This window comes from Carassius gibelio, chromosome B13 (assembly GCF_023724105.1).
Source record: "Carassius gibelio isolate Cgi1373 ecotype wild population from Czech Republic chromosome B13, carGib1.2-hapl.c, whole genome shotgun sequence".
In the NCBI taxonomy this organism is placed as follows: domain Eukaryota; kingdom Metazoa; phylum Chordata; class Actinopteri; order Cypriniformes; family Cyprinidae; genus Carassius; species Carassius gibelio.
This window is the reverse complement of record NC_068408.1, coordinates 23,383,358-23,406,653: the sequence shown is the minus strand read 5'-3', so window position 1 is coordinate 23,406,653 and position 23,296 is coordinate 23,383,358. Positions and strand designations below refer to the sequence as shown.

Below are 23,296 nucleotides of genomic sequence, written 5' to 3'. Positions count from 1 at the left end.
TTCAGCAATGTATAACTTCAATTAAAATAATTTTAAAATGTTTGTGCAAACAAGCATAAAGGAATATTTCACCCAAAATTGAAAATGTACTCTCTCTTGTGTCATTCCAAACCCAATAATTGATTTTTTGTCTCTTCAACTTTTAAGGAAACCTTAGATACTTCTGTTCCTTCACTGAAAGTCCAAGTAACCAAAATATTTTTATTTCTGCAAATTTTTATTGAGTGGATGTGATTTGTTTAAATACATCTTAATGAATTTTTTTTTATATTTTAAGTTTTGGATACCTGGACTGTCGACAAAAGGACAGAAACCTCTCAGATTTCGTAAAAAATACTTGATTTGTGTTTCAAAGACTAAAAAGTCAAACCAAACCAAGATATTATGGTCTTGTAATGACACGAGGGTGAGCAAAATCACAGAATTAAATTTTTTTTTTTTTTTTTTGTTTTTTAAATGGCAAACAGCATTGACTTTCATCATCAGCAGATTTTATTGACTGTAGTTTTGGATTCAGAGATTAGTGTCCAATCGAAAGAAAGACTCAAAGTTAAAGAATAAAATCAAAGTTGTACTTGAGCAGTAAAAAAACATCCAAATGGAGATGCAATCTGGGCTGTGTCACATTCACAAGTCCTAAAAAAACAACAGCAAGATTACAATTCATGTTACATTTTCAAATAATCTCACAAATGTACATTATCTATTGCTTCATGTACAACTAACAGAGACAAACAATGGTCGTTAAGTATTGTGTAGAAATTAGACAAAATTAATAGTACAATTATGGCAGAACATGCATATAACAAAATGTACTAAGGGCTTAAATAAACAAATTAAGTAAATTCAGAGGTTGCTAATCTGGAGCAAGATGAGCATTTAATGAAGTTTAATTGATATCCTATATAAAGTGTGTGGGATTTTTGAATGAAACTGAAAAAAAAAAAATACTAACATTGTTTTAAAAAAAACATCAGAGGTTTCTTCTCTGAGAGGAAGGCCATGAAAAACTGCTGTGCTCTGGAAAGAAAAGTTAAAACTTAGCCTGAATAAATGTATTTTAAAAATGCAATGACAGTGCTCTGAAATGTTTTTTTTTTTTTTTACAGAGAATGATACATCAAAGTAGCTAATATATTAGTTAATATTACAGTAAAACAGTTTAGTTTCTAGTTTCAGTTTACTTCTAGAAAGAAGCATTGAATCTTAACACATTTAACTTGTTCAAGAATTTCATAATGCTTTAGAGCTCATTTTTAGCTAAATAAATAAATCCAATACTTTTGCGTGACTCATTTAACAATTTTATCTCTGCAAATAAAATAAAAACATCAGTGTTAACATACAAAATTCTTACTATACTCTTATTATACATATTTTTATTTACAAATCAATGTGTGGAATTCAAACATTTAATCTTAAGTAATCTAAAAGTCATAATATATAGATTATAGCTGTGCCTGTACAACACCATTTAAAATAATATCATAACATATCAGTAAATTCTCGCTCGTTCATAAAAAAAAAAAAAAAAAAAGTTTAGGGAGCTAAAGCAATTATTTTGAAAAAACAAACACTTCCATGAATCCAATATGAAAATTTGGGTCAGAACAGCTTTACAAACGATTAAAACATTTGTTTTGCTCATATTTCACAAATTAGTCCCAATAAAAAAATTAAATAAAAAAAAGTTCATTGATTTAAACACTTTTCATCAAGGTCATTGATGCCAGACTGTTGATTTCGATTAGCACTAGGGCTGCACAATAAATCACATTCATTATTTTAATAAGACAAACAGCCAAGTATGGTGACCCATACTCAGAATTCGTGCTCTGCATTTAAACCATCCAAAGTGCACACACACAGCATTGAACACACACACACCGTGAACACACTCGGAGCAGTGGTCAGCTATTTATGATGCGGCGCCCAGGGAGCAGTTGTGGGTTCACTATCACAACCTTTGGGTCAGGAGTCAAACTCTCTAACCACTAGGCCATGACTTTCCAGCATCTTAATGTGCCTTAATGCGCATCTTGTCAGTAAAGCTGGTTCTGTAATCAGCGGTAAATCTCCATCACCTGCGTGCTTTCACATGGAACAGCATTAACTACACAGAGCTGTTGTTCACTGACAAGCTGCGCAAAAACACAATTATAATTTGCCCATGTTTTGTACAGTTTGTCAGTGAACAATTTAGGGAGCCCTAATTAGCATAATCCAAGACAATCCTACAACTGAATTAAAATAACATCCCATCCAATGTAGCTGTGCATCGCTTCCATATTTAATCAAATTATTATATGATCGATTTATGCGTAATAGAGCAATTAAAAAATATGACAAACATGAGCTGACTCAACTTTCCATGTGCTGCTTCTGTCAGAATTACGTTGCAGTGCAGATCGACTCCACCTATTGGTGGAACTGCGCATGATCACTCGCAAACATTAAAAATACTCAGTATTGTAAGTACAGCTTAGTTGAATCCTGTGTTAAAACATTGAGATTACTTGGTTAAATTTAGTAAGGTCAACAAATGTATTCAGAACAAGTATATTTTACTTCACTTTATTAGTAAGATCATCGGTTACATTTTAGAGTGATGAGATTTCTTTGGCCAGTGCAAAGTCATATTTGTTTCATACATTAGAGCGTTGCACCTCTAGAAGCATTGTGTCTCTTCACATCAACATACTGATGAGCCTGGGAAACCAGCTGTTGTCTTTTGAGACTTTCACTTGCTCCAACGTCTGCTTATTGTTATTCCTTATCTTGTTTTCTGATGGAACAGTCAGGGAATACAGAACAGCAGTCTTGCTTTACTAAAACAGTCATGTAATTGATTTAATTGGGTTTTTATTGCACTTGCAGTATTTTGTATGATGTGGCCAGCCGGCTTCTCTGCTCTAAGTAGAATAAGTGGATTAAATTACATTCACTGTTTATTATTGTAATTTCATGCATATTTAAAACATTTAACCTGTTAAAACTTGTTAATGTCAATTGAGCTGTAGCAGTGTGTAAAGCTTTGGTGCTCATGCAGGAGACAAGAGTTCGATTCCAGCTCATTCACCAATTCTAGTACCTTGTGTTTCCAGTGCAGCTTCTTGGCAAATGAATTAGGCAGTTAAAGTCTTCTGAACCCTGAAATTCAACATATATTACAGTATACGGATCTTCATAAGTAGGATTGGATATAGTTAGTGTACATTTTCCAGTTCTGATTCTGGTTCCATTTAAATTAACTATTATGTTTTTTTTTTTTTACCATTTAACCTTAATTGAATATAGTGTTGCTGGAAGGTAGTAAGTAATGTTGACTAATGCTAGTCCATCAATCGGCATATACTTCAAAGTTGATTGTTTTTTACACTATCAAAAACATTTTGGTTTTCAAGCAGGAATCAGGTGGTTGGCTCAATAGTCCCTTGAGGGCTAAGACACTTGTTCATTTCCCTAAATTAATGACATATAAATTGTTATACTTAACCATGTATACAAGCACTCAATAAAGCCTCTAATTTACAAATAATAATGCAGTCAGGAGATGGTGTGATGCAATGAGTGGTTTCCACATTTTTCCACCTGTACACTAAATAATCTAACCCTCATACTTGCATAACAATAGCAGTCTATTTATTTACTGGTCCAAGCTGAAGTCAGTATGTATATTAATAACAATATGGGACAAATATAATGCAATTTAGTGGCGGCAGGTGGTGTGCGCTGCCGGTACATGTACAGTCAGACAAAACGGCTTACACAGTTATCAAAGGCTCGAGTACATACAGTCGTGGAAAACAATGTGTTTAGCAGTTAAAGATGCAACACATCTGTAGAGTGCATTGGAAACAATGTGCTTCATAATTAAAAAGGGGGGGAGGCAGGGCGGCGTTTCTGTTATTTGGTTCTGAATAAGAACCGGTTTTCAGTTCCCAACCCTAATGAAAAATGGAAAAAAAATTAAAATTATCCCATAACTCACCCTCAAGACAACCTAGATGTATATGCCTTTCTTCATTCAGACGAAAATAATCTGTTATATTTAATAATATCCTGGCTCTTCCCAGCTTTGTAATGGCAGTGAAGGATGCTTGAGTTTTTGAAGTTCCAAAAAGTCCATCCATTCCTCATAAAAGTAATCCATACGACTCTAGTCCTTTAATGAATGCCATATGAAGAATGGCATATATGGCATCTAGGATGGTTTGAGGGTGAGTAAATTACAGGATAATTTTACATTTTGGATGAACTTCATTTAAAGGGGTCATATAATGTTGCTTAAAATAACATTATTTTGTTTTCGGTACGCGTGGTTGACTCTCAACTTTGATAAAGAATATTTCTTTGGATTTGGGACTTCAGTCTTTGCAACTTCACAGATCTTCTTTATGCACCAAGAGCTTGTAACACTCCAAAGAGAAAGAAAAAATTAAAATCGCATCATATGACCCCTTTAATGTGATGAAGGTATTTAATTTAGGCTTTCATTCACATATAATATTTGATAAATACACATATATTGGGCACATTAGTTACTGTATGCTAAACAGAAGCTGAGCCATATTTGCTTGATGTGTTAAAACAAACCTCATTGGTGCATCAAGCAAGCGCTTTTGAGCTTCCCTTTACCATAAATAATACTTGTAAATTTGGAACTACATATGGCTGAGTAACTGTTGCCTTTTTTTTATTTTTGGGCTGAACTAAGGTATACTTAACTCAAAAATGAAAGCTTTTGTCCTTTTTATAGCTTTTTTGTGTTCTTTGGAAAAACAAATAAGATAAAAGTTTGGAAAAGCATGAGTGTGAGAAAGTAATGATATTTATTTATCTCACTTTTTTTATTCAATCTTGATAGGGAACTCGTCCGGTCTCAAACTCTGCAGGTTAATCTGCGAGATAGATCTGCTTAGACAAGAACTGGCTGGCAAAGAAACACTTTCAAATTGGTCTTGAGTCACCATCACGTACATTTGAGCTTTCGCTCTCTGCTTGTTCTTGCTGTTTTTCCCTCCAAGCATCACTGAGTCTCGTCATGTGCCAGGCAGTTTGTTTGGTGTGCAGTGTCAGGGGAGTATCCAGCTTTCCGCAGAGCTGTCCCTCACATCCATTAATCAAGCCACTTTCTCCTGATGGATCACACCTTAATTAGCATCTAACTGCTTTATGCCTGCGTCTCTGCCGCGGGCCGCGGGGAGTGCGAGGGATTGGTGTTATAGTGAGCGAATCAGTAAGTGTTAATGCAGATCAGTCAGGCAGACGTTCATTTGAGACTTGCTCCAGCTGTCCCATGGGCCCCGCCGCGTCTTCGCTGACACTTAATCCTGGGCCTGAATGATTGGCAGTGAGCTGCTCCGGTGCCAGTGACGCTCAGGTTTTTCCATCCACCTGCTTTTGTTTCAGGTCATTGATAGCCCTGAGGTTCACATGCTGAACGGGGGAGGAGGAGTGAGACGTGAGCTAGATTGAGTTTCCTTGGTGACCGGAGGGACCCACTTGGGGCGATGACTCTGGAGAATGCAACATGCACACTTGAGGTGAGGGGCGATGCCTTGCGGTATTTTGACGCTGTTCTGTAACTTTCTGTGTCTCTTGTGATGCTCACTGTGGCTATGTTTTCTGTGTCAGATCTTGCCGAACAGGTGTAAATTAAGTCAACTCATTTGCTGGAAATAAATCATTTGTACTTTATCTCCAGCTCTTACTGATAAGTGGTCAGCTTTATGTTCTTGTCTGTTATTAATTTATATAATCTAGTTGGTAGTGTTTTACAACTGGATCTTTTGCATTATGAACTGGCCATTTGCTCTGACAGTAATAAGGGTGTTCTTTACTAATTTGCCTTCAACAGTTTTTAGTGGTTGGCTGGTTTCCTTTGGATTCTATTGAAACCTAGGGGTGTCGTTATTCCAAATGTTAAATATTTCATAATCTTACCCAATACCTAAACTAAACAACTACCATATTAACCATTAATAAGCAACAAATTAGGAGTTTATTGATGCAAAAGTCATAGTTAATGGTTAGTAAATAGTAAGAATTGGACCTTAATGTGTGGCCATTAAAACAATTAAATGTTTACAGTCGCTTTAGACATAACTGATAATACATTTGAGAAAGATATGAATTAAGATAGGAGTTCATCCACAGCCAATTCCATTTTTTTTTTTTTTACTTCTTTTTCTTTTTTATTTATGATCCTTAGCTGACATATGGCGTATTAAACGTGATCTGTCAAAAGGCAGACTTTTCTGTTTTTTATTTATTTATAATTTTTAGTGCTGTCAATGGATTAATTCGCATTCAAAATAACAGTTTTTGTTCACATAATATATTTGCGTCTACTGTTTTATGTATACAAACATGCATGTATATATTCAAGAAAAATCTGTAATGTTAATATTTTTAATGTAAATTATATCAATATATAAAAAAGTTTTCAAAATATATACTGTATATGTGTGCCTTTTTTTATCAAAAATATACACAGTACACACACATATGTTGAGTAAACAAAAACTTTTGTTTTGGATGCGATTAATCGTTTGACAGCAATAATCGTTTGTATTACTCTCTGTTAAGAGTGTGAGTGAGTTTAAAGCTTGAGCTAATCTGACTTGACAAGTGCTATAGAGACCTGCTATAAAGAGCAGAGTTATTATATTCATAGTTCCTGCAAAATAAATGGCTTTTTTTTATTTGCAGAAACAGAGATATATGAACCTTTGCTGTGTGTTAAATTATTCACTCCAGCCCTGCACAAAAGTGAGCATGGGCCAGTAGAACTGAACGCTGTCCAGCTCAGATGCTTGTTAATAATGAACAGTGTTGGGGAAGTTACTTTTAAAAATTAGTGTTCGCTCGTTACTCGTTACTTTTTAAAAAAGTAATCCGTTACTTTAGTTAGTTACCCCCTTTGGAAAGTAACTTTTTATGTTACTCGTTACTTTTATGTTGCTTGACTTTGGGCAGAACCCAATATCTGTTCCTTAATGTGTAGGCCTACATAAAGTTATACTATGGAGGACATAACAGGTATTTCTTTCGTGCTCTTTATTATAAAAAAATTTTTTATCAATAAGCTCCTTAGGAACAACATGGTAACCTCAAAAGTGATCTTATTTCTCAAAATAAAACATGCCTCATCTAAATCCAACAGAAAAAATAATAACTTAAAAATGTCTTGATGTCGATGGCTTGTGTAAATAAAATAAAATGGCACAATAATGTTTAGAGGCAAAGACATTTTAGCCAAAATAAAATCAAGCACAACTTATAGCATGACTAGCCTCAGAATTAAAAAGGCTATGTTAATGCACACACCGCTTCTCTCTGCTCCGCTCCCCCTATCCACCGAACTTGATATCCACATGATGATTATATTGCATGCTATATTTACTTTCTTATTTATTATATTCAGGTAATTGGTTGATAAAACATCGATTAAAATTAAGATACAATTAATACAAAACGAAATTCATTTTAAAGAAAGGCTTTCTACAAAAACAAACTTAATAAAGTGGTCAAAATCATGTCTGCCCACTCCATTTGTCTCCCGATATATTGCGCAAAATTATGATCTTACTCATGCTTTACACTTTTCATATAATCAACATACATGAAATACATTTATTTATTTATTTTATTCACACATAAATATGAAACTAAATCTTTAATGACTAGGATACAACACGTAGGCCTGTAGCTAACTTTCAGATAGGCTATTAAGAATTGGCTTACCTGTACAATTACACCCGGTAGGTCAGCTGTCATCCTTGAAAGTCCATTTTGGAGTGCGAACGTCCTTGACATCAGGGTTTCCAGGGTTGGTAGAAGACTACCATAGTAGCAGTTCTCTTCGCCTTGCAAGATATCCAGTGCTACTGTCATCGGTTTCAAAACACTGCAGTATTCCTTTAGGAATAGATGTTCCATTTGTCGATGTCATTGCACGAGATCATATTGAGCGTATGCGAAGCACACCTAAAATGCGGGGGAAGAGAAAACTGTACTTCTGTGGTTCCAAGCAACTATTCCACATCTATGAAAACTACACCTTGCTCATCTTGCTCTTCATCCTCCTCTTCGTCAGGCTCAGGGGGTGCATACATCTTAAAAGCTTTAACAAAATTCGACCCGTTGTCTGTAACAATGGTGGTGATCCTATGTGAAAGGCCAAACGATGAGTGAATCTGTTCCATTTCAAAGCCTATGACATCATATGTATTCCTGCCCTTTATTCTTTTGCATGCGATGGCAGCTTTCTCGCGATTCAATTTGCGCGGATTGATCCAGTGCACACTGATTCCCAGAAAGCTTCGGTTAAGGCTACTCTATATATCCGCAGTGGTTGAAACATACTGCAAACTCTCGAAAGTTTTCTTTAATTCAATCTCCATTTTTAGATAACATTCATCCAGATAGCCTGTGAAAGTTCTACGATCTGACCATGGGCGCCTGTCTCCTGTTGTAGGTATTTTGCTAAGTATCTTTCTGAAAGTGGGAGATTTGACAGTATTGATGGGCAACATTTCATCAACGATGAACGAAGCAACAAGTTTGTCCAACTCTTGTTTAGTTACCTTCTGGTGGTGAAAATGAAGTTTTAGCTGCTTATTTGGCGTTGGACTCGACATATCATAATTTCCCCGCCGGGGATCTTGAGCGACAAGCTTCATGTTAGCATGTTTTCCTTTTAAATGCTTGGTGAGGTTGGCAGTTGAGTTAATGGCAGTGGACAAAAGTTTCTCACCAGGACACAGTGTACACCTTACACTCACATTCCTCACATAAGTGTCAACGAGTTTGAAGTATTGGGAATACCTCCATCCCTCAAAAGTTAGCGTCAGCTGCTTGTCACTTAACATGATTGCTTTGCAGACTGCTACCAGCCTCTGTCAGGTACCGTGTGGAGCTTGTAACTATTGCGCAAGCGCGCAGATGGCAGTGTAGCTGTCAAATCTTACCATGGGAAAAGTATCGTTGCGCCGAATTGAAAAATGACCAAATTTTCAGTAGTAGCGTGTTACACTACTTTTCACCCGAAAAAGTAGTTACGTTACTGTAACGCGTTACTTAGTAACACTGATAATGAAGTGCTTATCTTCAAGCCTTCAAGATGTTTTTTTGTTTTGTCTGTCACACAATGCTTTAGTTTCTGAATGACATCGACAGGTAAACCGAATCACTCCTCCGCCTTTCTCAGGGTCAGTATACGAACTTCGAGGTTACTAAGTGGATCACTTCTACGTTGCCTCTTATATGTCCATGTTAATTGTCTAGCGAGTTCAGTCTCCCAAACATGCGGATGTTACGTCGAGTTGTGCATCATTCAGAATGGAATGTCTTTTAAAATTCCACTTTTAAGAATCAAAGGATATGAATTACATGTAAGCTAGTGTTGTCAAACGATTAGTCGCGATTAATTGCATCCAAGATAAAAGTTTTTGTTTACATAACATATGTGGACTGTTTTTTATTTATTATGCATAATACACACACACACACAAAAATATATATATATTTTGGAAATATTTACATGTAGATGTAGATTTATACAGTTATGTTATTTTGTGTAAATACATAAACAACATACTTTTCTTAAATGTTTGCATGCATGCGTGTGTATTTATACATAATAAAAATACACAATATACACACATTGTGTAAACAAAACCCTTTATTTTGGATGTGATTAATCATGATCAATTGTTTGACAGCACTACTATAAACACAAATGGACTAATTCCAGGGCGACATAACCAATATTTTGTAATTTGTAATTTCCTCAAATTTACCTTAAATTGTACAGTATGTAAATGTTTATTTTCATTATTTAGTAGAAAACAAAGTTGAAGACATTTTCTTGTGCATTGCTAATTAAAATGTGCTTTGATAGCTGTTTATTCTTTTGACTGTCATATTTAGTTTAAAAAAAATGTTTTTATCACTTAAAATATTCTACAGTAAGCACAGCTTGCAGGTTCATATATGCTCTTAAATAGATAAAAAGCAATAGCATTGCTGATTCGGGGAATATTTGAACTAAATTGTTTATTAATAGCTCAAGTCACAGTGTTCAATTGCAGCTCAGTTTCAGACAAAAGAGAGCACAAATAAACCGCCATATTTATAGCAACAGAAGATGACATGAAATACTAACTACTGAATATGATACAAATTATGAATAGTATCATTTCCCCAGTTTATGTCTCTCCATATCATTAGTGACACTCTTCTACTTCCATTCATGGACTGTTCAGCTGGAGTCCTTTTCTGTTTGGTGCTCTTACATTTGTTTTGTTTTTTCTCTAAGCTGGTAATTTTACACACATTTGGCTGCTTTTTAAGAACAAAACTGCAAGACAGCATTAAAGACTAAATGAGAATGCATAAAGTCAACATGTTTTCATGGACTAGGTTTAAGGATAAACTCTTAACATTTGAGAGGCCATAACGAAAGCTGATAGTTTGACACCCCTGGTTGGTAGATTTTATAAGTCTTCCTAGAATTTGATGACACATTTGGGACTGTCGCCTGTAACAAAATTGGGCCCATACCGGGGTCGGGGGAGAAAAATGATTCATTGTACTGTGACTCACTAAATTGTTGGATACAACTGAACATTTGTGCACGGCCAAGAAAACAAGACTCAACATCTTCTGAACTAAAGTACCATTGCCTCCTCTGATACCATGTTTGCATACTTTTTTTTCTGTTGACACATCAGAGCAGACATATTTGTGTGGCTTCTATTAATCTACACCCAGAATTGAACAACGAGCCATTTTATACATTGAAGCAGGTTTGGAATCCGATTCCAGAAGTGTTAGAGGCTGAATTATTCCCATCACCACCCAGTACAGTTGCCTCAAGTGTTTATAGACATTTGTTAAGCCCCTTTCACACTGCACGTCGGACCTGGCATATTGCCGGAACATTGCCAGGTCGCCTTCTGTGTGAAAGCAACCACGTCCTGGGATTGATTCTGGTATTGAACCTGGGTCGGGGACCTAGAAACCAGGTTCAACCCGGGACGTGCGCTGTGTGAACAAAAGCCATATCTAATGCGTGTCGAAGTGAAGTGTACCGGCTGTTTTGAAGGAAGATCAACGGTCGCGCCGAAAAAATCTGTGCAAACTATAATGAAGCAGAGATCAGTTAGTTCCTGAGGCAATCCTTAAAAATATTCTTGTTTGCCATAACCCGACCGACCCTGTCAATTTAGGACAGACTCAATTATTATTATTTTTTTTTTGCTTTTAGTCCGACCGACTTGCCGATTGTAAATTTGCGTTTAGACCGACCAAATTTTTTTTAACTCTTCAAACAACTAATACAAAGCAATAAAATACTATTAATTATATTTAAGTAACTATTGTAAATATATAAATTGCCTAGGCCTAAATACAAACGAAGGCTATCTTCTTTAATAAAAAAAAAAAACCTGTGATGTCATCTATGTTTACACGGATGTCACACCGTGGCCTGTGCGTTCGTTTCGTCTCATACTCTCATTCACTGTCAGGGTCAACGGTTCGCGCTTGGTAATGATGGCTGTGGCTGCAGTAAACTAAATGTTCGCGGCCACTGTTCAAAGTCATACGGGTTCGGGCACCATAATACACCTAAAAAAAAGCTCGACACCGCTTTAACTTGGCACGAAGTTCTGGAAAAACTGTGCCCAGATCTTTTCCCATCCCTTCTCCCGTCTAGTCTAAAACCGTGACCATGTCGATCTATTGAACGAATCTAGCACGAATCAACCAACACAAGTTTCGAAAACGAAAATTGATTTTAACTACCTTCTACCTTCGTCCAGGTTTTTTTTTTTTTTTTTTTTGAACAGGCGTCACACAGCAACTGCAGCTTCGGACACACCTGCATAGCAGAAAATAATACTTCTGGACAATGTTTCTCTTTTTACAACAGAAATGTGAATTCTGCCGTTATTCAGTCTCATACAGTTTAGGGCTTGAATCGCCTGAGGCTGTCAAAATAGCTGAAAAACGAAATTCAAATTCTTTACATAAATATGATTAAAATGCATAATTTCAGTTAGGTTGAAGAAAAGCTCTTTGCTTCTCCTCTGAGGCCTCAAAACAGCGCACTGAGCAAAATATTACTGCATGTTTATTCAAAGGATTAGAATACATGACTGTGAAATATTTAAAATAATGTTTATGAACCAATTAATATCAATTAAGTTACTTAAAGAACTATAAACAAATCAGCATCATGTATGCATGCATTGTTAAATAAATAAAAAGGGCAAAAAACCAGTCACACAGGATACATTTTTTCATTTAAAAACATGAGATTCAGTGGGATGAGGAACAAACCTTCATTTTACATGTCTTTCTAAACATACGGCTCTCTTGTGCGAGACACGAGTCCAACGGTGTCCCTCTAGAAAATGCGGGAAATATGCGTTCTGTGTGAACGTCTTGGTTTCCGTTTTGATATAAACAAGATCTTCTCCACATTGATGTTCTCTCTCTCTTTTTTTTTTTTTTAAGTGGCTTCAACTGGATAGGCTAACATAACCTTATAATGCAATGCCACATACATCGTCATCGCATCTCGTGCGCCACTGAAACACCTCGGACGGTGCGCGTACACGAGGTGAAAGATGAGAAAGCAGATACTGCGTGTCAAGCTCGTCCGCCTTTGAAAGTTGTGTAGACAAGCTGTGCGCGTGGCGAGATGGAATGGAAGACGTACCGGGGCTCATAAGGCAGCTTCCTTAATGCACACCTAAAATTTGAATGCGCATTCGAATGTGGATTTTTATTTTAAATTCAACGAATATTCGAAAAAATATTTTTTTGACAGGCCAAGAAAATCGTCTATGCGATTTTTTTGTTGTTGTTGGCATTTCTTATCGTAAACACAGCCATGTTGAAGCCTGCAGTAAAAGTTTTGCATTGTGGCAGTCCACTCTGCTTATTGTTTTTCAAAAATGTTGCGCTCCTATTTGTCATTGTGCACGTAACTTAACGCCAATAGGTCTGTACATTCGTCCTGCCTGTTGTCTGTGGATTTACCTATATTTGGTGTTATTTGCCGTATAAAACTTTAGACATGCAAAATCAATTTTACAATCGATTCAGTGAACACTTGTCACTCAAATCAAACAGGATTTTTTTCACAAAAGTGACAACCCAAGAAAGCAAAGTAAACTGTCTCTCATTCGTAGGTGCATTGATACGTAGCGGTGGATGCAAGTAAAACAGTATAACAGTACCTCATTTTTTTCTTCTCATACGAAATTCGTGCAATAAACATGTTTTTGACAAACATTTAAAAAAATGTTTGGTCTATATAGCCTGCATCAAAATGAGGTTTGCAATGATGAGCCAGAAGGTGGGGGTTGAAGACCCAGTCAGTGACATCACAATATGCTAATTTGTTTAAATTCATACCGACGTCATCACCATCACAAAACATTACATTGAAACTTGAAAAAAAAAATATGGTCCGACCTACCGACCCTTATTTAAAAAAAAAAAAATACTGTTACTGCAAACCAAAATATTTTTAAGGATGGCCTCACTTTCCGCGCTGACGCCGAGATCGCTCGCTTGAGAGATTTAATGAGGCTGGTGTATTGAATGAACAGGTAGAGGAGATCATGTTAGAATATTTTGCTGGCCTAGACCTGATTGATTCATCATCTTTGCTTCTCACGCAACAGGAGGCACCAAGCCAAGAAGCCCAGTCCAAAGAACAACATCTGTTGTCTGCAATCCACATTCCAAGAAAAATGCTCCATGCTGTGAAAGATAAGACTGTGCAGACATTAGGAGATGGGTCATTCTGAATATTGAACACCTGCATCGTTTGCACCAGTCATCTGGAAAGTGGGCAGAAGGTGCCAGATTTTGAATCCGCTTTCGCACGTTAAATATGTAAAGGCTGTGAATTTTTTTTTTTTTTTTTTTTTTTTTAAATGACAGACTGCTGTTATTGGGATGAAATAATATCCTGGTGCTTTGGTTTTTCAGTATTGATACTGAATCAATACAGTAGGCAAGAATAACAGAAACAAAAAAAATATATTAACTGCATAAAGGTTTTTTTTTTTTTGCAATTGTTATTATTATTATTATTATTAAAAAAAAAATTCTAAAAAGATGACACTAACTTAAATTGTAACATTGAAATATCACATGGGTTTATAAAGTTAAAATTTACAGTAGATTGGTACAATTTTACTAGGGGTGCTCCGATTGATCGGCTATCAATCACAATCGGACGATAATCACTTTGGGATGATTTATCGGCAGTCCCTAAAAAGGCAGATTTCATAAAACCAATCTCAAGTCTTTGTCCAGCTTGGGTGAAATAATTATAATGCTTTAGGTGAGGTGAGTCCTCTGCACAATCATACTTTGTTGCAGCCTAGAACTAAACTGCTGGTTTTGTCTAGCCAGAGGAGGACAGCACACAATTTTCCTGTTTAATACTGTAAAGCTGCATCCTTAAAATTTGGGATGCAAGGCAAATTGCCATTTTTCCCTTCTACAAATCACTCGGTGTCATTTAGTACTGAGGATTGCCGCAGTCGTTGAACACATGTTTGCAAAGAAAGAATACAGGTCTTGCAAACCAAAGTGAATAATCAGATCTGCTGGTCTGATAAACGATCCCTGAATCATTTGATCTGCTGTCTGCACAGTGATAGTGAGGACATTGCTGAATCCTTGACTCATGTGTTGAGGGTTATCCTGCCAACAAGGATTGGCAAGCTTGTGCTGTCTGTTTGGCTGGTCTGATGTACAAATATTCTGTTGTCAAAACCTGATACTGTTCATTCTGATTTGCATTCGTGCAGAAATTGTTGTTGTTGTTTAAAAGTTAAGGATCGCTAAGATTAGGCCTATTACACTGTTTTTCTGAAAAATTATATTTGAATATATATTAATATAATTTATTCCAGTGTTAAAGCTGAATTTTTAGCATCATAACTCCAGACTTCAGTGACACATGATCCTTCAGAAATCATTCCAACACACTGATTTGCACCCAAAGCATGAATCCTTATACGGGAAAACAACTAACGATTCCTAACACTTCCTAACATGGTGCGATGCGACAAAATACTATAGAACTACTGATCTATAATAGAGATTTATTATATATAGATCAGTCAATAGAACTCAGTATAATCAGTGATGCTTTCTACACTGGATGTGGGGCGGCATGATACCACAAATCCCTGACACTAAACTGCTGCCGCATTCTATTTATGACGTGTTGACACACATTTCAAATTATTTACAACGGTCATTTTGTCATGTCAAGTGTAGACCGTCTTTAGCTGATGCACGCTAGTTCGTTTATGAAAGCAAAAATACTTTGTTTGGCTTTCTAACAGTTTGACCCACATATTCAGATGTGTGCAGAACATTTTATGGAGGACTGTTTCCTGATCCTGGGAGAGAATACTACAATGCCAGCTGTTCTGACATACAGTCTGTAAGTGGGTTTATATATCGTACATAATACATAAGTGCGATCAGCCTGTTGCACTGCTGAGGCATTATTGAAGCCCAGGTTGCTTTGATAGCGACCTTCAGCTCCTTTGTATTGTTTGTCAGATGTTACTATCTTCCTCTTCACAATACCCCATAGATTCTCTGTGAGGTTCTGGCTGTCCAATCATCCACAGTAATATCGTCATCAAACCATTTGAAAGTGGTTTTGGCACTCTGGGCAGGTGCTAAAGTCCTGCTTCAAAATGAAATCAGCATCTCCATAAAGCTTGTCAGCAGATGGAAGTGCCCTAAAATATCCTAGGAGATGGCTGCATTGACTTTGGATTTGATAAAACACAATGGACCAACACTAGCAGGCGTCACAGCACCCCAAATCATCACTGACTTCAGTTCTTTTCCTCCTTATCCCTTGAGAAATTCTTCTGATGTTTTTTTTTTTTATTTAAAAAAACAGTCCTTTTTATTTATGGACAGCTGTAGCCCTTTTCCTGAGGACGTGTGGTGACTCTTGATGCGCTGACTCCAGCTTCGGTCCACTCCTTCTGAAGCTCTCTCAAGTTCATGAATCGGCTTTTCCTGACAATCTTTCCATGGCTGTAGTCATCCCTGTTGCTTGTGCACCTTTTGCTACCACACTTTTTCCTTCCAGTCAACTTTCTATGAATATATTTTGATACAGCACTCTGTGAACAGCCAGCCCTTTCAGTAATGCCCTTCTGTGGCTTACCCTCTTTGTAAAGGGTGTTGATGATTGTCTTCTGGACTACTGTCAACTCAAAGTAGTGTTTCCCATAATTGTGGTTGCATTTTCTAAACTAGCCCAAGAAGTACCCAGTATTTATATGCAAAATTAATCAAACTAATCAAGCTCAAAATTGAATATTCACATTTTTTGAGATACTGTATTTTTAATTTCTAAAGCTGTAAATCAGAATTTAAAAAAAGAAATAAAAACTATTGAAATATTTCAGTGTGTGTGCAATGAATCTAAAATATAAGAAAGTTTGCTTTAAAAAAAAATTTAAATTACAAAAAATAAATACCTTTTTTATGATATAAAATCTTTTTTGAGATGCACCTGTATGTCCCTACTGAATTCAACAAATGCCTCATTTATAATGGGTTTTAACCCATTTACAACAAATATAGTTATTTTTAGCAACATCATATGACCCCTTTAATATTTTACCTCCCTGCCTCCACAGCCTAGGTTACGTGAGCAGAAAAGTTATTGAATTTTTAATGAGAGGTTATGAAAACAAATGTATTCTGTAGAATACAGTGAACTTACACAATCAGACCAGGATCATTTATTAATAAAAACAAGTAATGGTCATAGCCATGATGACACACAAGCTGTTTTTGTTCAGTGGTTGTGGCTTTTTTCAGTCTCTTAGTAGGAGAAGATGAAGCGTGGTGTTTGAGGGAAGTGGAGGTGAATGGGTCTCAGTATCAGAGCAGCAGCTGACTGTCATGGATGGCTAACTGCCATGGGCCTCTAGTTTGTTATTCTCTGCCGTATCTTGTGGCAAAGCTTTCTCATCCACAGCAGACGCCTCTGAATACTGCAGAAAAAAAGACATCTATAACAGCATTTTAATAATGCATGCTTTCAGGTCAGGGAGAGCAAATGTTTTTACCAGAAAAAAACTCTAACTGACAGTTATCTTCAGGGGTAATTTACAGTCTCCTTGATGAAAATGTAATTACATTGAGAATGTTTTGCCATTGCAACAGTGTTTTATGAGTAGGGCATGGCACTGTGCCAAGGTCGTGAGCTCACATACTGAGTGAAAGTGCCAAAAGCAGAAATTTATGTTACAAAGCCATAAATTGCTAATTTTAGGAACAGATGTGACTATTTAACCCTCTGGAGTCGATTCACGCTTATACGCATGATGAGGCATTTTCTCCTGATAACCTTGAAAAGAACTTAAATTACACTTTCAGTTTTGATCGTACAGATAAGGAATATACATTTGATCGTACAGATATGTATATACATTTATATTATTATTTTTTATATTATATATAAATATAATTAAAATATAAACATAACATAATGTACATAATATACATGGATGTTTATTTATATATACATAATAAATAAACACATTTCACACTCCGATATTATGTACACAAACACTTTTATTTTGGATGTGATTAATCGCTATAAATCATTTGAAAGCATTAAAATATACATAAAATAAAAAAGTCTGTGCGAAAGAACAAATTTATTATTTATTGACAGCCTTCTCCTCAAGTGAACTCATTCAAGATATTCCTCCAAAATTATATTGTTTTCCACAGTAGAAATAGTCATTAGTTACGAAACTGAATCGGGTCACTTGTGAATTCATGTTTACCTTAGTGAGAAGTTTCCTCAGTGTTGGGCAAATAGAGAGCCCAGTGTTGTTTGACCATTTTTCTTTTACACACCCTAAGCAAAGTTAAGTGCACATTGCATGAATCGCATTGTGCTTTCATTCACTGTAACATTTGATAACATTTAAAACTTTTTTTTCATTTTTATTCTGTACTATGGTGCAGTGTCCTTCTATCTAATCTTATCTTGCTGCTTTTTACCCCGAACACGTACCAGATATCATTCAAACTACAGTGAGCTTTACCCTCTGTAATATATAACCAAAACGTCCCTTTTTCAGTGCTCTGACACTCCATACAGTCATTGAGTGTAATGAGTGTAATGTCACAGTGTGTGTCTGCAGTGCAGGAGTTCATTATTCTGCTGTGGTAACTGTGAGGGAGGAGGCCTGTCGGATACGACGGTAATGAGCAGCCTCTGTGTTAATTAGGCAAAGGAAGAACAATTGCTTTGAGTTGTGACTGAATGAAGGTGATTTCCGAGAAGGCCGTGTGTGAATGTGGTGACTGATATTATTAATATTAATGTAACTTGTGATGTGTGTCTCACAGTAGACAAAAAAACAGGAGTTCACTTGGAGTTTACAGACAAAGTTTGTGAATTCATAAACTAGATGCTAATGGGATGTTTTTCATTATACCATCCCGATGTGTTATTTTTCCCTCTTGTGTTGGAATCTTCATTATGTTTCAGGATTATGAGCATGCAAATCTTTTAAATAGTGTTTCCGATATAAACCTCGGTACCAAATGATGTCATTAGAGATTAATTTCTGTTCATTTGTGTTTCAATGAAAAAATGTAAAACTGTGATTTAATCACTAATTAATTTTCTTGTCACAAAAATTCTAGTTTGAAGTCCTCGTCCACTTTTGATGTCTAAATCAATATATTTTACAAAGTAAATTTTAATAAGTAAATAATATGATATATCATTTAATTAGTGTAACAAATGAAATGCCATTCTTCATTGTTTTTGAATGAAAACATTATGGAAAACTATTTAAAAAAAAAAAAAAATATTTTACTTTTTGCAGGAAATGTTTTTAGTCTAATTGGCTGGATGGTCTGTTTGGTTGAAATATAGTTCACCTGACTAAATATATAATTTAATCATTTTAGAGCGATCAGTATTAGCTATTGATAAAATTCTTAAAAATATAATTCTTCGGAGATGTCACCCAGTACTAATACACTGAATATTTGTAACAGCCATTCTACTCATTTGCATTTTGCATTAATATTTCAACAGTCAGTTGTCAGTTATTCCTTGCATATTGCATTTTTTTTTTCTGTATAACCCCCTAGGGTATAAATAATTTTTGCTCTATTATTGACATGCATGTCAGGATTTTCTTACCAGATGACCTGGATTAGATTCACTTCTTGTCCTGGAAGGTTTTGCTGCTGATATTTATTTTAAACCTCTTTCACTTCATAGATTGTGTTGCAACACTCTGACAAATCACATTTCAGTAACCCAAGCAAATGTGTTTTTCAGAGCGCTCAGGGCCTGAGGACCTGTGAATGAGGACACCACTGAAACCAACTCCAGTTTCAGGTATGAAAACACGCTATCTAAATAATTTGTTGTGTTTGTGCGTCCTTGTCTTGCATAGCTGACAGTCGGCCTCCAGAAATAGCTCTAATTGGAAAATGGCATGTCTCTACAGAGCTCTCTTGTTATACACAATTGTGTCTCATGATGTTCTCACAGTGATCTTCAGAGCAGGCATGATCAAAGAGATTTGGCTGTTCTAGAAAGGAAGCGTTTTTTTCTTAGCAAAGCTGATGTTTTCCCTTTTTCTCATGACCTCTGTCTGACGGTCTTTCACATCTTGCTGCCTGTTATTTTGTTTAAAGTCCCAGTCAGAAATTTACTATTTTACATTATGGTCTTATTACATTTCTTTAAATACATATGCGTGGTCTTAGTGCACAGCTTATTAAATGAAACCTTTGGTTTTGATTTTTCAGTAGTGCTGTTAAGATACTATAGTTCATGTTTAATTTTTAACGTATCCTGTACTAGTTTTAGATTGTTGATGTGTTAGTCTTCTTGCAACAAAATTAAAAGCAACCAGACAACAAGCACAGGGTGACACATTCTGCTTGTCCTGACTACAAAAGCTAGATTTACCCAGGCTGTTTTTCTAGACTTGTATCATCAGATATGCAGGTCAGAAGGGAATTGAGAATGATCTCTGTCTGAAGCAGTGAGAGGAAGTGCGTGGGGTGCCAGGAATGGGGCGTCACTGAATGTCCTGTTGTCTTACCGAGTACAGAAACGTTTACAGTTTCTGGGAAATATCCAACATATTTAGACATTATCTGTCATGCTTAAAAACAACAAAGGCAACATTTTCTGCTTTTTGGTATCCATTACAATCCATTTTAAAAATTAATTTAAAATGGATGCTAATTTTACCTCATTGCCAAACACTTATTATTGTTATTCATTATACTGCCCAGTTCTATTAGTGATGTTACAGGTATTCTGTCTTTTAAAGGGTTAGTTCACCCAAAGAATTGAATTGCTATCATTTAAGCACTCTTGAGAGGTTTTGAATAATGTTGGTAACAGACAGCCAATAATTAAATAAAATAAATAAATACTGTGAAAGTCAGTATAGACCAGAAACTGTTTGGTTACATACTTTCTTCAAAATATCATCTTTTGTGCCCAGCAGAAGACAGAAACTCATACAGGTTTGGAACCACTTGAGGGTGAGCTAATGACGACAAAGGGTTCATTTTTGGGTGAAATATCCCTTTAATACTTCCAATTCTGTGGTTGGCCGAGAAGTGCCAAACAAATCACAATTCTGAAAACAAAATAACAAATTAAAATTTGCAAATCTAAAAAAACTAAATAACAAATCAGAAAACAAGACAGACAAAACATCTGTCAATCAAGAGATACAGGAAGAAAGTTTAGAGATGGTCATAAAGTAGCAGTTTAAATGTATTGAATGAATTGTCCTTACAATGGAATAAAAAATATATATATGCATGCACGTTCACAACAGAGTACTTATATCACCTCAGATTACTAAAAAGTAGTTAACGGTAATGGGAGGGTGTTTCTAAAACAGTATCTATGGGAGTGACAGAAAATTTGGCATAGCTGTCTCTTCTGACTGCTGTTTAGTCTATCTGTTATTATAATTTTTTTTATAAATCATATCAGAATTTATATTGCTGTTGGAGTAGGGCTGTCACTTTTGTGAAAAAATAATTTCTGATTTTTAAGACATAAGTGTTCATTAAAGCGATTGTAAAATCGATTTTCCATGTCTAAAAAAAGGTGTCAAAAGGCACCAAATAGCTTTCGCAAGGCATACTGCACTTTCGGAATTCTTTATTTTCTTTTTCTGCTTGTTTGTGAGTTTTGTTAAATCTATATTTTGTAATTGTTTAATTCTTTTAAAATTAATAGTGTATATATTTGTTTGAAATCGATTCCCTATTTTCATTTTTGAAACTTGTTTTGGTTGGTCCGATCGATTGTGCAATCAATTTTCGAACTAAAAGTGACAGCCCTATGTTGGAGTACATCAAACTTGGAGGCCTAATTTATCCGTGGAGCACAGTAAGGTTTAATTAAAGCAGTTAAATTTGGTGTACAATCTGCATGTACAAAGTGAGATTCCTCTGAAATGAAGCTATGCAGCATCTGTGTAGGCATGTGATGGTGTGAAGGTCAGTATGTACTGTAATTTCATCCCTTCTGTTCTCATAGAGCTGTAACCCTCACCCACAATCATTAGTCCTGAATGACAAATATAAGGCTTAGCTGGAATGCTTTTAGAACATGCAGTTTGTAAAAGTGTCAGAATTTCAGCATTAATTAGATTCTGGCAGAGCAGGAATCACTCTTAGACAACAGCAGACACCTTCTAAAGCACAAGAAACCGCTTGAGTACGAGAAATTCAGCACAGATTTGAAGCCATAGCATGTCAGAACAGTGTTTTTCATTGATCCGCGGTTGTGTACTTGTGTAAGCATCACATGTGATGGTTGCAGTCTAGTTCTTGTCAGTCTTTCACAGGAAGTGTTGGCCTGTCATCAACAGCTTTCTCATGATGATGATGAAGGTTGGTTTAAATATCAAGAAGCAATTCTTGCTAAATCTTCTGAGCTGTAGTAAGCTGTTTGCATCTCAGAAATTTACACTTTTAGGCTCCTTTGCTTTTCAACCCTAGCGTGACTAGCAATGAAAGCTTTAGGCCTTTTGCCCTAGACGTTGTAAAATTTAGAAGGTGCAAGAAAACCTTCTTCTGTTTTAAAAAGGACAAGCTGATGGATTCTCCCTAAACACAGTTACACAGTCTTCTCTTGGAACGAAGTCTTTTTCTCGCTGAATTGTTGATATTCTGTAAAGTTTGTAAGGTCACTTTCAATGGCAGAATATTCATAGGCAGTTAGGTAGTTATTAGGGGTATAATGGTATGCATATTTGTACCGTAGTAACACAGGTCATTTAACGAATCAATATTTAGATCACAAAATCATCTTTTTTTTTTGTCTGTGCTGTTTCAGTTGATGCATGAATAAAGCTTAACTAGACAGTGTATATAGCATGGCTCCCATATAAATAATAAATAAGCCTCAGCCAAAAGGAAATTAAATTTCATGTCTTTACAGTAGAGGCTGCATCTCAAACTATGGATCATATGAGGAATATGATGCAGGAGAAGAGAGTTAAGTACTTTTAGCAATGGAAACAAAGGTTATGTTTATCTGAAGTCATTTTTGCTTGTTAAAAATGTGCAGAGGGGGGATGGCTGCCATAAAAGAAAAACATCACTGCAGGCTTCAAAGAAATGATTAGACAGGAAAACATGTCGATCAACATTTTCGGGGTGCAGAGCATTTTTTATTCACTATATGTCCAGCTGTTGAGAAGACACGCTCTGACCGCACTGATGTCCCAGGGACACTCAGGTACAGCTGCGCAAGGTGGGGGTATTACTGCCAATTTTCCACCACAAATCCTTTCGCTGTCAGCTTGCAATGGTTGCTCCTTTTCATAACTCAGAATCTCCTGTAACTAGATGCGAATTCGAGTACCGCGCCGCGCAAAATGGCTCATTCGCGACCTCCAGACGCACGTGAACGCGTCTTTACATTGATTTTACATTGAAATCATTTGCGCCAGACGCTCTATTCACGTTTGGTGTGATCGCAGCATAAGAGGTCGCTTTCGCCCAGTCTTATAGGCGCGTAAAATTGCTGGTTGTTTTCTGTCTAGCTTTGGCAACGCATAGCCTTCTGCACATTTGGGAATTCTTTTTTTTTTTTTTCTGCTTGTTTGTGAGTTTTGTTACATCTATATTTTTATTGTTTAATTCTTTTAAAATTAATAGTGTTCATATGTGGTTAAAATGTATTCCCTAT

At 36.0% G+C, this 23,296-nt stretch overlaps 1 protein-coding gene across 4 annotated transcripts in view; it reads left to right on the top strand.

The window, feature by feature from the left end:
• tjap1 (tight junction associated protein 1 (peripheral)) overlaps positions 1–23,296 on the top strand; it is a 108,820-nt gene that overhangs the window by 39,354 nt on the left and 46,170 nt on the right. For 2 of the 4 annotated variants that reach the window (XM_052572029.1, XM_052572027.1), the window contains exons 2-3: positions 5,413–5,546; positions 19,397–19,456. The gene's annotated coding sequence lies outside the window, so the exon portion shown is untranslated. The remainder of the gene's footprint in view (positions 1–5,412; positions 5,547–19,396; positions 19,457–23,296) is intronic. The other 2 variants (XM_052572030.1, XM_052572028.1) reach the window with 1 other exon arrangement.